Source organism: Pinus tabuliformis, chromosome 6 (assembly GCF_031772625.1).
Source record: "Pinus tabuliformis cultivar Carrire ecotype Pingquan chromosome 6, CPIR1, whole genome shotgun sequence".
Classification (NCBI taxonomy): Eukaryota; Viridiplantae; Streptophyta; class Pinopsida; order Pinales; family Pinaceae; genus Pinus; species Pinus tabuliformis.
Genome location: NC_142292.1, coordinates 452,481,568 through 452,497,662, shown reverse-complemented (window position 1 = coordinate 452,497,662; position 16,095 = coordinate 452,481,568).

Below are 16,095 nucleotides of genomic sequence, written 5' to 3'. Positions count from 1 at the left end.
GGTGGAATTATACAACAAGCATATGTTATCCTCCTCAAGCTTGATAAAAAATAAAGAGGTACTGGTCAGCAATGGCTGGGGAAAATGGGAAAAGGGGTAAACCACTTTATGGTAGCAGGTCGCTCTTGAACATGACACTTTCACTTCATCATTGTGACTATTTGGGTTGGGTTATCTGCTTGATGGTCATCATACCTTGGTCTATCATACCATCCATTACTTTTGTTTTGGGTCAATTCTACCAATCCATTCAGTGTTACCGACATGTTCAAGAGAAGTCACTCAGTTTAAAATTCATCATTTGCAATGCGCATAAACCTTCATTTTCATGACCGCCATTCCTAAACCTTGTCTCGTCAGTCAAATTCCATCTCCAAAATCATTACACTCATTTCATGTCATTGATGTGGGATACATCAAGGCCCTCCTGTGATGAGTTGCTTCTTGTCGACATCAGCAGATTGTCTAAGAAATTGACTTAGAAACACCCCTCCAGTACCTTGAGGCTTGCATACATCAATGGAAAGTTTCTCACTTCCATTGATAGGTTGACATCACTGGCCTTCAACCGAAAGACTTTGTATGGTGTTCGACATCAAAACATCCATTCATACAATGCAAAATGTACTGTAGTACCTTGAGGATAATTATAATTATAGATGATTTCTCTCGCGTTTGTTAACAACTTACATCATTGGCTAGTAATTAAATGGTGTCTTCCCATGTTGGACTTCAGATCACATATTTACATGGTTATACTCGTACTTGAGCGAAAAATTGAACGAGATAGAAGACCTTGGATCTAGCTTCATCCATCCGAGCTGCGATTTCAGGAAATGTACCAAATCATCTGTACGATGGATTTTACATTGACAGTCATCCTATCATGGGTCTATATCTGTAGACAACTATCTATGTACTTGTAATGAAAGTTTATATGCTGAGCATGGGTATGCCTTCCCTCAGTGATTCATGAGAAAAAATCAAAATATCATGATATTATGTATTGTAATCGATGCAGGTCACCAACCACTTCGGAACCTCCTCATCACATCGTAAAGCATATCACTCGACATCATTATTTTCAATTTCATGCTTTAGGGGGTAGCTGTTATAGATCCATTTGGGCACATCACTCCCATCATTCAGATCAGAATATTTATGGCTCATCAAACCCTAATTCAGTTGCTACATGCCCTAGACAAGTCACCATTTTGAATGCCTCCTTCCTTGAGAGTTTCTTGGCCCAAAGCCCTCCAAAATTGACTCCTTGAGGGACCAGCATAGCCTTGGACAGGGGTAAGTGCGCTTCAGTGTAGGTAGGCCCATGTTAGGGTGCTCTGTAGAGCACCTAGGCCTACTTTGACCTGCGCTGGGTGAGATTGAGCGAAATTCACATAGGGTTCTAGGAATATTCTTATCCTCTGGAGTCATCTAGAATATTCCCACACTTATCACCTCCTATGAGCTCCAAAATGGATGAGGAATTAGTTAAGTAACCTCCTATCCTCTCATCCCTTCCTCCATGGAAATTAACTCTAAGTTTGGAAGGCCATTCAATACCCTTATTTATGACAAAACCTCCTCCATTTGCCTATAAATTGAGCACTCATCTAAGTGATCAGGGACTGAACTTTGAGAATTTGTAAGGAGATATTGTTGGTGTGAGAATTGAGAGTATAAGCAAGTCTTTTTATGCTACCGGAGTGATGTGCTATTGATGTGATGTTGGTTGGAACCCAAGCTGGAAGAGTGACAATGGATCGACTTCATGTTTGTGATTCTTCCTTCTACTTAATAAAGTTGTTTACACCTTTTTCCATATGCTTATCTTGATATATGATGTTTATGTGTGTGAATGTATCTGATTCCATTTACTTGTATTCGATAGATCTCTTACTTCGATTGTTTCTCGGTCTTCTGTTTATGCTTGCAGGTACTTTTGGAGTGAGTTAAGTTCGAGAAGGAGTGACACTAGTCAAATAAAGGAGACAAACGAAAGCGAAAGAACAAGTAGGTCCTTTGATTCCTTTGTCTTATTTATCGTTTATAGAAAAAGGATAAGTTCTTTAAATCTGTTTTTTTAGGTATATCTACCTACCTAGGGAATTAGTATTTATCCATAGATACCAAATTCCTCATAACAGATATACATGTAATTTTTGGAATTTTAAAAATAATCTTGAATCCTTCCTTTTTCCTTCTTCATTTCAACCTTTTGCCACCTTTTTGAAGAATAAGTCATAGTAACTACCTATACTTCAGAAGGTGAGTGATTACAATTAATAAAATGAACCATTCATATTTAGAATAAGAGGTATCAATATCACATGACCTCTTATTTCCATGTAGAAAGAATTTTGGTACAATGACCTCCCTTGAGGAGTATATTATGATGCTTATAAGTTGTACTCTATCCCTTGAGGAAAGTTTTGATTCCCCAATTGACACTTGTGGTTGTTGAGTTATCTCATTCTAATCATCTTCATTATGTACCTTTTGGCTTTTGATGTAATAACCCCCTTTCTTCTTGGAAATATGTGCTTGAGCATGGTGATAAGTACCTTGTATATGTATAGTAAGTTGACATGTATGACATCTAAATGTTGTATTCTCATAATTCAAGACTTAAGCTTATTTAAATGTTTTCTATTATTGAATCATTTTGTCTAGAAAACCCCTATTGATATTTATCTCAATATAGATGCAAGCATATCTACACAATCCTAGTATATCTCTCTCGAGATCTAATTTTGTGTAAGTGCCCAAAGAATTCCTAGTATATTTGAAAAACTAATAAACATGACAAATTTAGTAGAAATTTGGGATGGCAAACACAAAATAGCATTCACGTAACTGACATAGAGCTAGGATCAAATTATGGTAACTAATGAGCTATAACAAATCTTGCAGTTCCCTAAAACTAGGGACCCTCTTTAAACACTTTATGATAATCAACATGATCATAGAACTGAACTCTAAAAAAATTGATGCAAAGAGGTATCACAATTCTTTGTCTAGGTCAAGTGAATATACTCATATGATGTTCCAAAAAGAGGGTGATTTAGTAACTAGCAACATCTTTCTCAAAATGTGTGTAGATTGGATGCCTTTGAAACTATAATATACTCATAAACACCTCATAAACCTGCTCCGTGATACATATACTAGGGACCCTCCTTAAAGGATTTTCTCTAATTAACATGATTATAGAATTGAACTCTAAAAAAAGTTGGATGAAAGAGAGATATCACATTTCTTTGTTCAGGTCAAGTGAATATACTAATATGATGTTATAATAAGAGGCCAATTTAGTAACTAACCACATCTTTCTCAAAATTGTATGTATATGGAATACCTGTGATATTGTAATATACATATCGACACCTCAGAAACATGCTCCATGATGTATATATTAGGAATAGGAGAAGGATTTGAAAAAATTGGAACGGTAGAGTTGTTTTTTACTACATTGGTCAAAATGGTGGATCGTTTAAATCCAATCTCAAGGAACACATTACCAACACCACCCACAATTTCATCTCTAAATTTTTCATTCCCAATAATTCCTTAAGATCTAAACATCTAATTTGCTTCAATCAAACTGAAATTCTTGCCTCAACACCCTATTACACCTCCTACATCATTCAGGATGCTCTTGAAATTGAAAAACACTCTGATAATTTTAATAGGGAAGATGGTTATAAAATCATCCAATCATGAAGCACCCTTATTCAATGTCTGAATTACTAAATCTCCTCCCTCTTTGCTTCTTCAATTTTCTCCTCATCTTTGTTTCTTTTCTCACTTCTATTGGGTTAAAATATTTTTGATCCCTAACCCTTCTCTACTCTCTTCCTTGTTTGATTTCATTTTTCACATGTGCCCTTTAATCTCCATTGGTTATCTCCTTGAACTTTTTATGTTTTCTCTTCGTCAGTGTTTTTTGTTATTCATAAGTTTTATTTCTTCCTAAATCTATAAAATTCCTTTTCAGCATAACCATGCATTTTCTATATCATGAGTACTCATATTGGATAATGTTTAGAAATAATAATTTTTCAAGTTCTATAATTGCCAATTTACCCTTTCAATTAAAACTTATTATACATCCCAATTTGATTATTAAAATTTACATTCAGCCTCACTTATTAATAAAACCATTTTAATTTAATTTAATTTAATTTTACTGTTTCTTTTAACAACTTCCTTACTAAATTTTATTAAAAAAATATCCCCTTAGTATTTGATGACTTCTCCTATAATAATATGATTATTTTCAAATAAAAATATTTTTAATCATCTTTATATTCACTTCCTTTCATTGTTTTGAAACATAAAGCTTTAGTTGCTTTGACAATGGGTGGAGTTTCCATTCAAAATTTTGGATGTTTCAAAACCTTCGACACAATTCAATTCTAGAGAGATTAATAGTGATGACAAACTGTGGAAACCTACATACTTATATGAAAAAGGTTTTCAAGTTCAAGGCTCCTATTTCCCCCACTCCTGCGTGCCAAGACAATCACAAGATAAAAGGCTAATTGTGAAAGTGGTAATCAAATAGTTGGGACAGGTCCTTTAATTGTTTACCCTCATAATGAAGACATTGTTGGGAAATGAATCCCAAAGATATGCTCCAATTTATTCTTTAAATCCACCACATAGTTGGTAGAATTCACCCACATGCATGATTTTTTTCCAAAAAGGCACTTAATCATAATATGGAATTATGTCCTTGTACAAGGGTTTATGAAAAAAAGCATCATATGGGGATTTCATCAAATACTTTACATGAAAACATTCCATTATAGACTTTCCATGTATCCTTGGCTTCATTGATATGTTTTTGACCTGCAATTCCAAAATAAATTACCAATAAAACAAATGACATCTAAGTGTTTTTCCAAACACTCAATGATTATTTAGAGGCACTCTTGTATGCAAGTTTCTAGGAAAATGTTGTGCAAACATTATTTCAAATAGGAGTATATTATTTTTAAATAGTAATCCTTTTCCTCATCTTTATATTCACTTCATCGCACTCTTTTAAAACATAAAGCTTCATTTGTCCCTAACGATGGGTGGTGTCCACTCAAAATTTTGGATGTTTCAAAACTTTCGACATAAATCAAGTCCAAAAATATCAATAATGATGAGATACTATGGAAACCTATATATTCATATGACAAAGGTTTTCACATCGAAGGCATCCTTTGCCCATCACTCCATGTAATTATAGTGATAAGAAAAAAGGTCAATCTTTGTCAATATTATAATCGAATATTTGGGATAGCTCCTCTAATTGTTCACCCTCATAAAGAAGACGATGTTGGCAAACATGAATCCCAAGGGTATGCTCCAATTTCTGCTTTAAATCCACCACATAATTTGTAGAATTAACTAACATGCATAAGCTTTTTACAAAAAGAAATTTAATGATAATATTGAATTATATTTATCTACCAAGGTTTATAACAAAAAATATCATATATGGCTTTTGTCAAACACTTTGACATGAAGATGTTATAACAAACACTTTCCATGCATCCTTGGCTTCACCGTTATGCTTTTGACCTCTAATTCTAAAATAAAGTTCCAATAAAACAACTATCATTTAAGCATTTTTCCAAACACTAGAAATTATTGTAGAATGTTATTTCTAGAGATCTTTACTATGTATATGGTACAAGGTTGATGTCCAACATTTCGGATAGATACTAACTATCCTCAGGGGCTAAGCAAAGTTGAATGATCAGAAAAGAGTGAAAATAAGTTTATATATGTGATAGGATAGGAGGGAGAAATGTGTTATATGGAATTTTCACTTCTATAGACAAAAATGAAATCCCTAGATCTGGTGGCCTAATCTAGAACAAAGGACAAAAAGAATAAATATTTTCCTTAGAGATATTGAAATACAGAAAAGAGACCTACCTGGAATTAGTGTTATAGCTCCAAATCTCACTCTTATGGTTTGTGATGCTGCACTTATGGCCTAGGGCAACCCCTCCTTCCAGACCTGGTCCAAAAATTTAAAAAACAGTGTTTTATTCCCTGTACGCGACTTTGCCCTGTGTTGAACGCGTGTACACGCGGGTCTGTCATACCCAACCCGCGTGTATCTATTAAAACACTTAAAAAAAATATAATTTCCTCTTTTTCGGGCGGTGATCGCGGGTTTACCTGCTGGATCACCTGTTAGTGCCCGTGGCCCAACTGTTCCCAACCAACTCCTAACTAAAAAACTACTTTGGAGAGGGTATAAAAAGACATCAAAGGGAAGGCCAAGGGGAGAGAGAAAGGAGAGCAAGATTATTATGCTGAGATTTTTCCCTTAGACCAGGTCTGAAGTCCTTGGTGCATCCTGCACTTCCCCCATTTTGCATAGGAAACCCTTGTTTCCATGTGTATTGGTGATCATTCATTCTTGACATCATCATTGAGTAAGACTTGGAAGGAGCTCTTGTTGAAGGCTGGAGGCTGGAACGAATCCGGGAGGAAGCTTGCTTGGAGCCTGCTGAAGGTGTTCAGGTGATATCTTTCCGATATATGTACTTTATTTGCCTTTATATATAAAGAAACACGTCTTTGTTCCCGAATAATCTTTCTTTATGCTTATGAGATTCTTGTGGTGAATTCTTATGAAAGTAGTTACTTAAAGATTATTTATAACTAACTTTATAGCATGAAGATGATTTATACATAAACTTCTATACATGTACTGTTGTGTTCTTTGATTTGTTTGTCTTGCAGGTCAGAGAAAGAAGAAGGGAACTCCAAGAAGGGTTTGCACCCTAACGGTCTTCTCGGACGTAGGACCTTAGGTATGTACCCTAAACATTAGAATTTGCTTAAAAGTAAAAAAGATGGCTGTGTGTGTGTGTTTCTTTGTATAAGCAATTTTCAGTCTGGTAGAGTCTCAGCCCAAAGGACTCTAGGGGTACTTTCCCTTCAACCAGAATTGGCGACTCCGCTGGGGACAACACTCTTGTTGTTCCTAGTTTGGGTAGTCCTCAAGCCAATCAAGGCTCAGTCCCTCTGTTTGTTGGTTCTGACTGTTTGATATTTTCTTGAACTCCAAGCTGTTCCAGTTTTTCAGTTTGTGTTTTTTATTTTTCTTGAAACACTTCATATACGCACTTTTTCTGGATTACAGAAGCGTATATACGCAAGTTGCACTAAGTAAACCCGCGTATACGCAGGTTTCCTTAGTTACAGTCGCGTGTACACGCATTCTGCAAATAATTGCAGGCGCGTATATCACATAATTTTCAAGATTTATAATTTTTCTTTTGGCTGAATGTCTGTCTGGTGGTTTGGGTCAGTTTAAAGCGGTCAATTCCCAGTGACAGTTCTCTGTTTAACAGGGGGCATCTTGTTTCGAACTCTCTCTAAGAGTGCTAGTCTTGTTTTTCGTTGATTGCAAGCATCATTGATTTTTGACACACAAGGTTTCTGTTTAAGAATCTTGATTGCTCTGTTTCGGCAGAGTGGGAAGACTGTCTTAAAATCTTTGTGTCCATTTTGTTTTCATGACATTTGTGTTTGCTTAACGAAATCATTTTTATGACCATTTGCTCCTTCGTTTCGGGAAAGTTGTTTGTTACCATTTCCTTGAAACTTGTCTTTTGATTTCTTGGACTTTCATTGCTGCTTTTGATTGTCAAAAGCGACTTCGAACACATTTTATTTTTGTTGAGTTCTCATCATTTCATTGGTGTCAATTCACAAAAGTGTTTGGTTGCTTGTTTATCAATCATTGGTGACAGTATTTTTGAGAGTTTTTCCTTTGAAAAAGACTTTTTGGTTTGATTGAAAGAAAATCTTTTGAAAGTTTTTGAGTTTCGCTTTCTTAAACTTGCTTCTCATCTGATTTCCTTTTTTGCGAAGTGAAAGTGCTTTGTTTTTTATCTTAAAACTTGTTTTTATTGTTTGGACGAAATGATTAGTAACAAATCATCTTCTATCTAAGCATTTCAGTGGCAAGACAAAATTTGGTAAAGCAGCAACTTTCCTTCTTTGTTTTTAGAGTAGTCTTTGAATTGTGCATCCACATTTAGTTCTTGCATTAGGGAAAGATTTGCATCTCTTTTTAGGCATATTTAGTTTTGTTAGTTTTTTGTGAGTGTGGAGTCTGAAAAGAAAAAAGAAAATTTTTTGTTTATATTACAAGTGCCTTCTGAACCTCATAGAAATTGCTATTCATCGAAAACAAAGGTGCATGTGCATGTAGCTAGGTTTTATTAATTTCTTTTGCGTCCATAAAACACCACAAGTTTCACCTACATTACCTTTGACTTAAAGAACAGCCTAATAAAATCAAGCGCTTAATTAAAATCCACTAGAACTTTTTGTTTTAGTTATTACACCAACAAGTTTAGGATTTTAGGGCCTTGGATTAGGCGAGTGGAGAGTTAACTCTCCAAGGCCACACAAAACGTCAAACATAAGAGTCTGATTAAAGAGAGTAAATCCAATAGCGTTAGGGAGACCAGGAAGACTCCGGATCTGGGAGTTAAGCACGAGGGTCTGTGAAGACAGGGAAGAGAGATACCCCCTCTCCTACTTGTCCGAACTTACCTCACGACTGTTCCGCCTGGCTTCTGCGACGAGTTGGTACCCATAGTTGCCTCTCCTAGGGATCTGTATAGGTGGCTGCGGAGGGGAATCCCGTGGCACCTGAGGTCGACGTTGTATCACTCTCGACAGTACTTCCGGAGGGCACCCTTGCGAAGCTTGGGGGCTTGCACCGGCGCAGACTGTTGTTAGGAGGTCAGCGTAACTTCCTCTGATACCTTCGCTGATAGGACTGGGCCCTCATCATCCCAGACTATCCTCGGAAGGCCCTTTGATTCACTTTCTCGTATTTTGGTGTCCGGTCTCAATCACCCGGAGCGGAAATACTTGAAAGTTGTTTGACTGGCTGTATCTTTAGGAACTTTTAGTGTGTGCTCTGTGCTCCTAGTTGGCCTAGCTTTTAATTTTTTGAGTCTTTAGATAAGATCATAACAAAAAATTCAAAGTGGCTGACCGGTCTCCAAGACGGTCTCGAAGACTTCGTGGTCTCTCGCCACCTAGTTTAGAGCCTTCTCCTAGAAGGCGCAGAGGGAATACTACCGGTGGGGTCCGTCCCACGCCGGCTGACGCATCGGGGATTGATCCTCCTCTCGGGGATATTAGCGGCCAAGCAAGGCCTGGTACTTTTGAACAAGAGAGGGACGCTCCAGTCTTTTCTCAAGTTCGCTTTCAAGCGGAGGATAACGTAGAGGTAGAAGAACTTTCAGAATCATTAGTGATTCCAAATTCTCCACTACCATCTAGTTACCCAGACGTATTGCAATACGTTGGGCCTCCATTGTATAGACCAGCGAGTCCAGGTTACGCTACGCGCTTACCATTTATGATCACTACTGGAAGCATGGCTTCCACAAGTGCTGCGACTATGCAAACCCCAACATCGGTGCAAGGGGGAGGAACCATTTCCATCCCCTCCGCTTCCTTGTTCGGATCGTTTGCTAGCACATCTTTGGTTGGGTCTACCTCCATTCCGTCCACGAGTGGAAATGCCCAAACCAATGCTTTTAGTACTGGTTCCTTCCTTTTTGGCACCCAACCACAGGGTATTCCGTCAGTTCCGTTCAATGCCGCTACGTCCATGATGGGCGGATCGGCTTCATTTCAGGGTTTTCCTTTTGGAAGTGGTCATATTCCACATTCCAACCCAACGGTAGGATCCATGCCTTTTTCTTTAATAGGACAAAGCAGCAATCCTTTCCAAGGTTGGAATAACCCTGGGGCTAGTAACGCAGGAACTGCGAATCCATTCATTGGCCAACAAGGAAGTAGGCCGTATTCCACGGTTAGCATGTTTCAAAGTATTCCTCCCCTCGCTTCGGCTTGGAACCCATATCAGGGGTTATCGACTCCTTACAATTCTATAGGAGGAAACTTTGCAAGCTATGGAGCTTATACGGCAGGAGTTGGTCAAACTCCGAATTTTGCTGGACCACAAGGCTTGCCCTTTGGTTCAGCTGGTTCTACTGGTCACTTGGGGCAGCCTGGTGCCTCTCAAATCCCAGGACAATCTTTTCAGAACTTGGGGAGTTCTGCCCAGTCTGGGTGGAATCCCCTAGGTCCTCCTAGGCTTCCATTTCTGGCAACGTTAAACTTGCCAGATCTCACTAAGCTAACGAACGACCCTATCAGATACAATCCAGCCTGGCCTCCGGTCCCAACCAAACTCCCTTCGGACATCCCAAAATTCGAAGGGAAGAGTGGTGAAGATCCGGGCGATCATGTAACCACATTCCATTTGTGGTGCTCATCTAACTCCCTCATCGAAGATTCGGTTAGGTTGAGACTTTTTCAGCGCACCTTGACTGGTAATGCGGCTAAATGGTACATAGAGTTGCCAGGGGGCAGCTTTACATCGTTCGCAGACTTAGCTAATATCTTCTTGAATCACTTTCAGTTGCCTGTCCGCTATGATGCCGGAACTGAACTTCTGGCTACCTTTCGTCAGGATAAGGCAACCCACATTTCTGATCACATACAGGAATGGAGACGGAGAAAAAGGCTCATTAAAGCCGAAATCCCTCCGGAGTACCGTCTAGAGTGGTTTTTGAAGTCTTTGCAACCTGAGATCTCCAAGGATGTCTCCATGTCTGGGGTCTATTCTGAGGAGCAAGCCATTTTCAGGGCCCAGCAGTTAGAACTGATCTACTCTCAGTCTGGGATCCTCCAAAAGTACTTGCCAGATGCTCCTGGATCTAAGGTTGATTTAGCTAAGCCAAAGCCAGGTCCGCATGCGGATGGTATCGTGGGATCTGTAGACTCAACTACAGTGAACTTGCTGAATCAATTGCAGCAGTTGTCATTACAAACTGCTCCTAACAACCAAGTCACAATGTCTAATCCTCCTGCTTCCCAAAATTCTTCCATTAACGCCGTCCAATCCAATAACCCCAAAGGAAATCAAAATTCCGATGGGAAAAAGAAAGGACGTGGTAAAAAGAAGAACTCGGATGGGAAGCCCGATGCAAATAAATCCGGCAACAACGCTGGTGGTGGTAAGGGTGAGTCGAGAAAGAAAGTCAAGTTTCCTTGCAATTTATGCAGTGGAGACCATCTAACTCATCTTTGCCCTAAAATCGAAGACGCTCAGCGCTTGTTAGCACAGCAAGGGACTTCTAGTTCGCAAGCTGTGTTGACTAACCCGTTTCCCCAAGGGCAGCAACTTCTTGCTGGCGCGAATTCGAATCCTGGGACCTCCTCAGGGGGCAACCAGGAAGGGGAAAAAGCATCAAATGTTTTTATGATGGGTTCAAACGTTAACGTGACTACTCGGTCACGTGATTATGGTGAAGCCGAAACATCTAAGGATAAAACGGTTCCTGGAAGTAATGACCTTCATATTGAGCGACCTCCTGTTGAGACTGTACCTAGGATACCGAAAGGTTCCGCCAAACGCGCGACAATTAACCCCAATGCTAGAGCTGCTCAAAATTACTCCATTGTGGAGGATTTGGCTCAAAGCCCATGTGCTATGTCCGCTTTGGAAGTTCTCCAGTCGTGTCCGTCTCAGAGAAGTGCTTTACTCTCCGCCATTGGAGCAGTCGATTCAGCTAACTCTCTAGTGCTCTCTTTTGACATGTCAAATGTCAAAAAGAGACTCCCTCATCATATGGCTTTTCAAGTAAAGTCAACATACCGGAAAATCAATATTTTTCGCACCGTTATAGATGAAGGAGCTTCCACATGCGTCATGTCCATGTCTTGTTGGAAGGCTATCGGTTCACCTTCGGCTGTTCCTTCACCAACCGTCTTAACTGCATTTGATGGCCATTCTCACAAGCCGCATGGGATTATCCCGGCCTTTCCTATATGTGTTGGAGGGAAGGTCGTTAATATCGAAGTTGAAGTCGTAGATGCTAACCTAGACTATAATCTCCTATTAGGAAGGAACTGGGTGTACGAGATGGAAGCCGTTGTTTCGACTTTGTTTCGTGTCATTTGCTTTCCTCATGAGGGGAAAATCGTTAAGGTTGATCAATTGGACTATGCTCCAATCGATCCTCAAGCAACCTCCGACTCTACTGTTCCTTTGGTGGATAACCCTCGCCCGCCGACTGAGAATTTAGGAGTAGGGATGTATTCCTCATTGATGGGTACGTTTGATCTTCCCTCTCCTTTTGCAAGAATCAATGCTATTTCATCATCCAAGGAATCTTCTCGAGAGGGGTTCTTCCGAACTCATCATTTTTCCGACCCTTGGACCTTGCCTTCACCTACGACCACATTAGTTGAAGGGCAAGTTAATGGAATGGCGTTTCCTATATCTGCAGCTGAGCTTAGATATCAGGCTATCGTAGACTCTGCAGATAACCATTCTACTCCCTTTTCCGAAGAGGAGCTAGATGGTCATGTGGCCCCCGCTTGGAGCTTTGATTCTAACTCTGCCTTGGACTGCTTAGATTCGGTTCTACCTTCTGAAGAAGCAATCCTCGAAATTATGATGGGTATAGATCGACCTTGGGAAGACTTACACCATCGCTCATATTTTCTTCCTCCATTGCAGGAAGTAGAATCTAGATTCTCCGAGCTCGTTGGTAGTGATGTTTGTACGGTATCGAACCCTTTGGCTCCAACACACACACGTGCTGAAGGTAATATGTCGGTAATCTCAAAAACGATACCTATAAACATCTCTAAAAATCCTAACATCATCGAGAATATCTTCATCGGAAGTGAGTGTTCCCCTGAAGAAATTCAAATTTACACCGACCTATTCAAGGAATATCGTGATGTATTTGCTTGGTCTTATGAGGAAATGCCCGGCATTGATCCTTCTATAGTCCAACATGAGATCAAGACGTACGAAAACGCAAAACCGATTCGTCAAAGGCTTCGGCTGGTTAACCCTAGGAAAGCAGCGGCTATCAAAGCTGAGGTTGAGAAGCTGCTAAGGGCGAGTTTTATATACCCTGTTCCTCTTACGGATTGGGTTTCGAATCCAGTCCCTGTGGACAAAAAGCAAGGAACAATCCGCGTATGCATCGATTTTAGGGACTTAAACAAGGCTTGTCCAAAAGACAATTACCCCACGCCATTTATTGATCAAATTATTGACGAGTGTGCGGGTAATGCGATTTTCTCCTTTATGGATGGTTTCTCAGGTTATAATCAAATCTCTATTCGTCCTGAGGATCAGCATAAGACCGCCTTCATATGTCCCTGGGGTACCTTTGCATATCGAAAGATGCCCTTCGGTCTTAAAAATGCTGGAGCCACCTTTCAGCGGGCCATGTCTTACGCTTTCCACGACATCAAACATATCATCGAGGCATACTTAGATGATCTCGCTGCTCGTTCTCGAAAGAGAACTGATCATCCTAGTCATCTTCGATTAGTCTTTGAGCGATGTCGTTTTTACAAAATCCGGTTGAATCCTAATAAGTGCGTTTTCGCGGTTACATCAGGTCGGTTGTTAGGGTTTATAGTTTCCAATGAAGGGATTCGGGTTGATCCCTTCAAGGTTGAGGCAATAGTTCAGTTGCCTCCCCCATCTTCAATTCGTCAACTTCAAAGTCTTCAAGGGAAGGCCAATTTCTTAAGAAGGTTTATAGCAAACTATGCCGAGATCACTAAAGGGTTCATGCATTTGCTACGGAAAGGAGTTCCATTCCTGTGGGACGACTTTGCGCAGCGGTCGTTTGATGCTTTGAAAAAGGCATTAGTCTCTGCCCCGCTTTTGAGTCCACCGGATTACGGTAGAGACTTCCTTTTATATCTCGCTGCAGCAGAATCTACCATTGGTATGGTTCTAGTTCAGGAAGACGATGCTCTTGTCGAGCACGTGATTTATTATTTGAGCCGAGGCTTGATAGGCCCTGAACTCCGCTATTCTCCTGTTGAGAAGTTGGCCTTGGCAGCAGTTCATGCTGTCCAGAGGCTCCGTCATTACATTTTGCTACGCAAAACTTTTGTCTTAGCGGCGGTCAATCCATTCCAATTTGTCCTCAGTAGGCGAGTGATTGGGGGCAAATATAATAGATGGATAGTCATTTTACAAGAATTCGACCTCGAGTTCTTGTCCGCCAAGTCTAAGAAATCTATGGTCTTCGCGGAGCTAATTTCTGAGCTTCCTTGTGGAGAGGATGTTGTTTATGAGGAAAGTTTACCCGACGAACATATATTCCTCATCTCTTCACAAGACCCTTGGTATGGAGATATCATTGTTTATCTCCAGACTTCGAAGTTTCCCTCTACTTCCTCCAAGGATGAACGTCGCAAGTTACGTCACCTGGCTAAAAACTATGTTATCATTGGTGACACTTTATACCGTCGAGGGGTTGATTCAATTCTTCGACGTTGTTTAACCTTAGAGGAAGCAGAGTCTGTTCTTAATGATTGCCACAGTGGAGCTTGTGGTGGTCATCTATCCGGGCTTGCTACAGCCCAGCGCATCTTACGTGCCGGCTACTTTTGGCCTTCACTCTTTAAGGACTGTGTGGAAGCGGTAAAACGCTGTCACCCGTGTCAAATTTTTACTTGCAAGATGCGCGCACATCCAGCTCCCCTTTTTCCCGTTGTCACCGTCGGTCCCTTTACTAAGTGGGGTATTGATTTTACGACTTGTAATCCGCCTTCAGCGGCAAATCACAAGTACATTATCGTGGCTGTAGACTACTTCACGAAGTGGGCTGAAGCCATGCCTACTTATAAGAACGACAGTGACACGGCAACTTTGTTTCTTTTCAATCAAGTTATCTCAAGATTCGGTATCCCAAGAGAGATTGTCACTGACCATGGCAGTCATTTCCAAAATCAGCTAATGTCCGAATTGGCTTTTAAATTAGGTTTCCGTCAAGAGCATTCGTCTCCTTACTATCCTCAGGCCAATGGACAGGTCGAGGCGGTCAATAAAACTCTTAAGACGATACTCCAACGGACAATCGATAAAAATCGGTCCAATTGGCACATTATGTTGTATCCGGCTCTTTGGGCATACCGAACCTCCGTTAAAACGGCTACTGGTTTTACTCCTTTTCAGTTAGTTTACGGGGTGGAATCTATCTTTCCGGTCGAATGTGAAATTCCATCTCTGAAATTGGCTGTTGAGCTTCTTCCTGAGACTTCGAGTCTCGAGGAGCGCCTAGTTCATCTGGAACATCTCGATGAGCAGCGTCGAGATGCCGCCACGACGAATGAGGCCCATAAGAAAAGGGTCTACCAAGGTTTATAACAAAAAATATCATATATGGCTTTTGTCAAACACTTTGACATGAAGATGTTATAACAAACACTTTCCATGCATCCTTGGCTTCACCGTTATGCTTTTGACCTCTAATTCTAAAATAAAGTTCCAATAAAACAACTATCATTTAAGCATTTTTCCAAACACTAGAAATTATTGTAGAATGTTATTTCTAGAGATCTTTACTATGTATATGGTACAAGGTTGATGTCCAACATTTCGGATAGATACTAACTATCCTCAGGGGCTAAGCAAAGTTGAATGATCAGAAAAGAGTGAAAATAAGTTTATATATGTGATAGGATAGGAGGGAGAAATGTGTTATATGGAATTTTCACTTCTATAGACAAAAATGAAATCCCTAGATCTGGTGGCCTAATCTAGAACAAAGGACAAAAAGAATAAATATTTTCCTTAGAGATATTGAAATACAGAAAAGAGACCTACCTGGAATTAGTGTTATAGCTCCAAATCTCACTCTTATGGTTTGTGATGCTGCACTTATGGCCTAGGGCAACCCCTCCTTCCAGACCTGGTCCAAAAATTTAAAAAACAGTGTTTTATTCCCTGTACGCGACTTTGCCCTGTGTTGAACGCGTGTACACGCGGGTCTGTCATACCCAACCCGCGTGTATCTATTAAAACACTTAAAAAAAATATAATTTCCTCTTTTTCGGGCGGTGATCGCGGGTTTACCTGCTGGATCACCTGTTAGTGCCCGTGGCCCAACTGTTCCCAACCAACTCCTAACTAAAAAACTACTTTGGAGAGGGTATAAAAAGACATCAAAGGGAAGGCCAAGGGGAGAGAGAAAGGAGAGCAAGATTATTATGCTG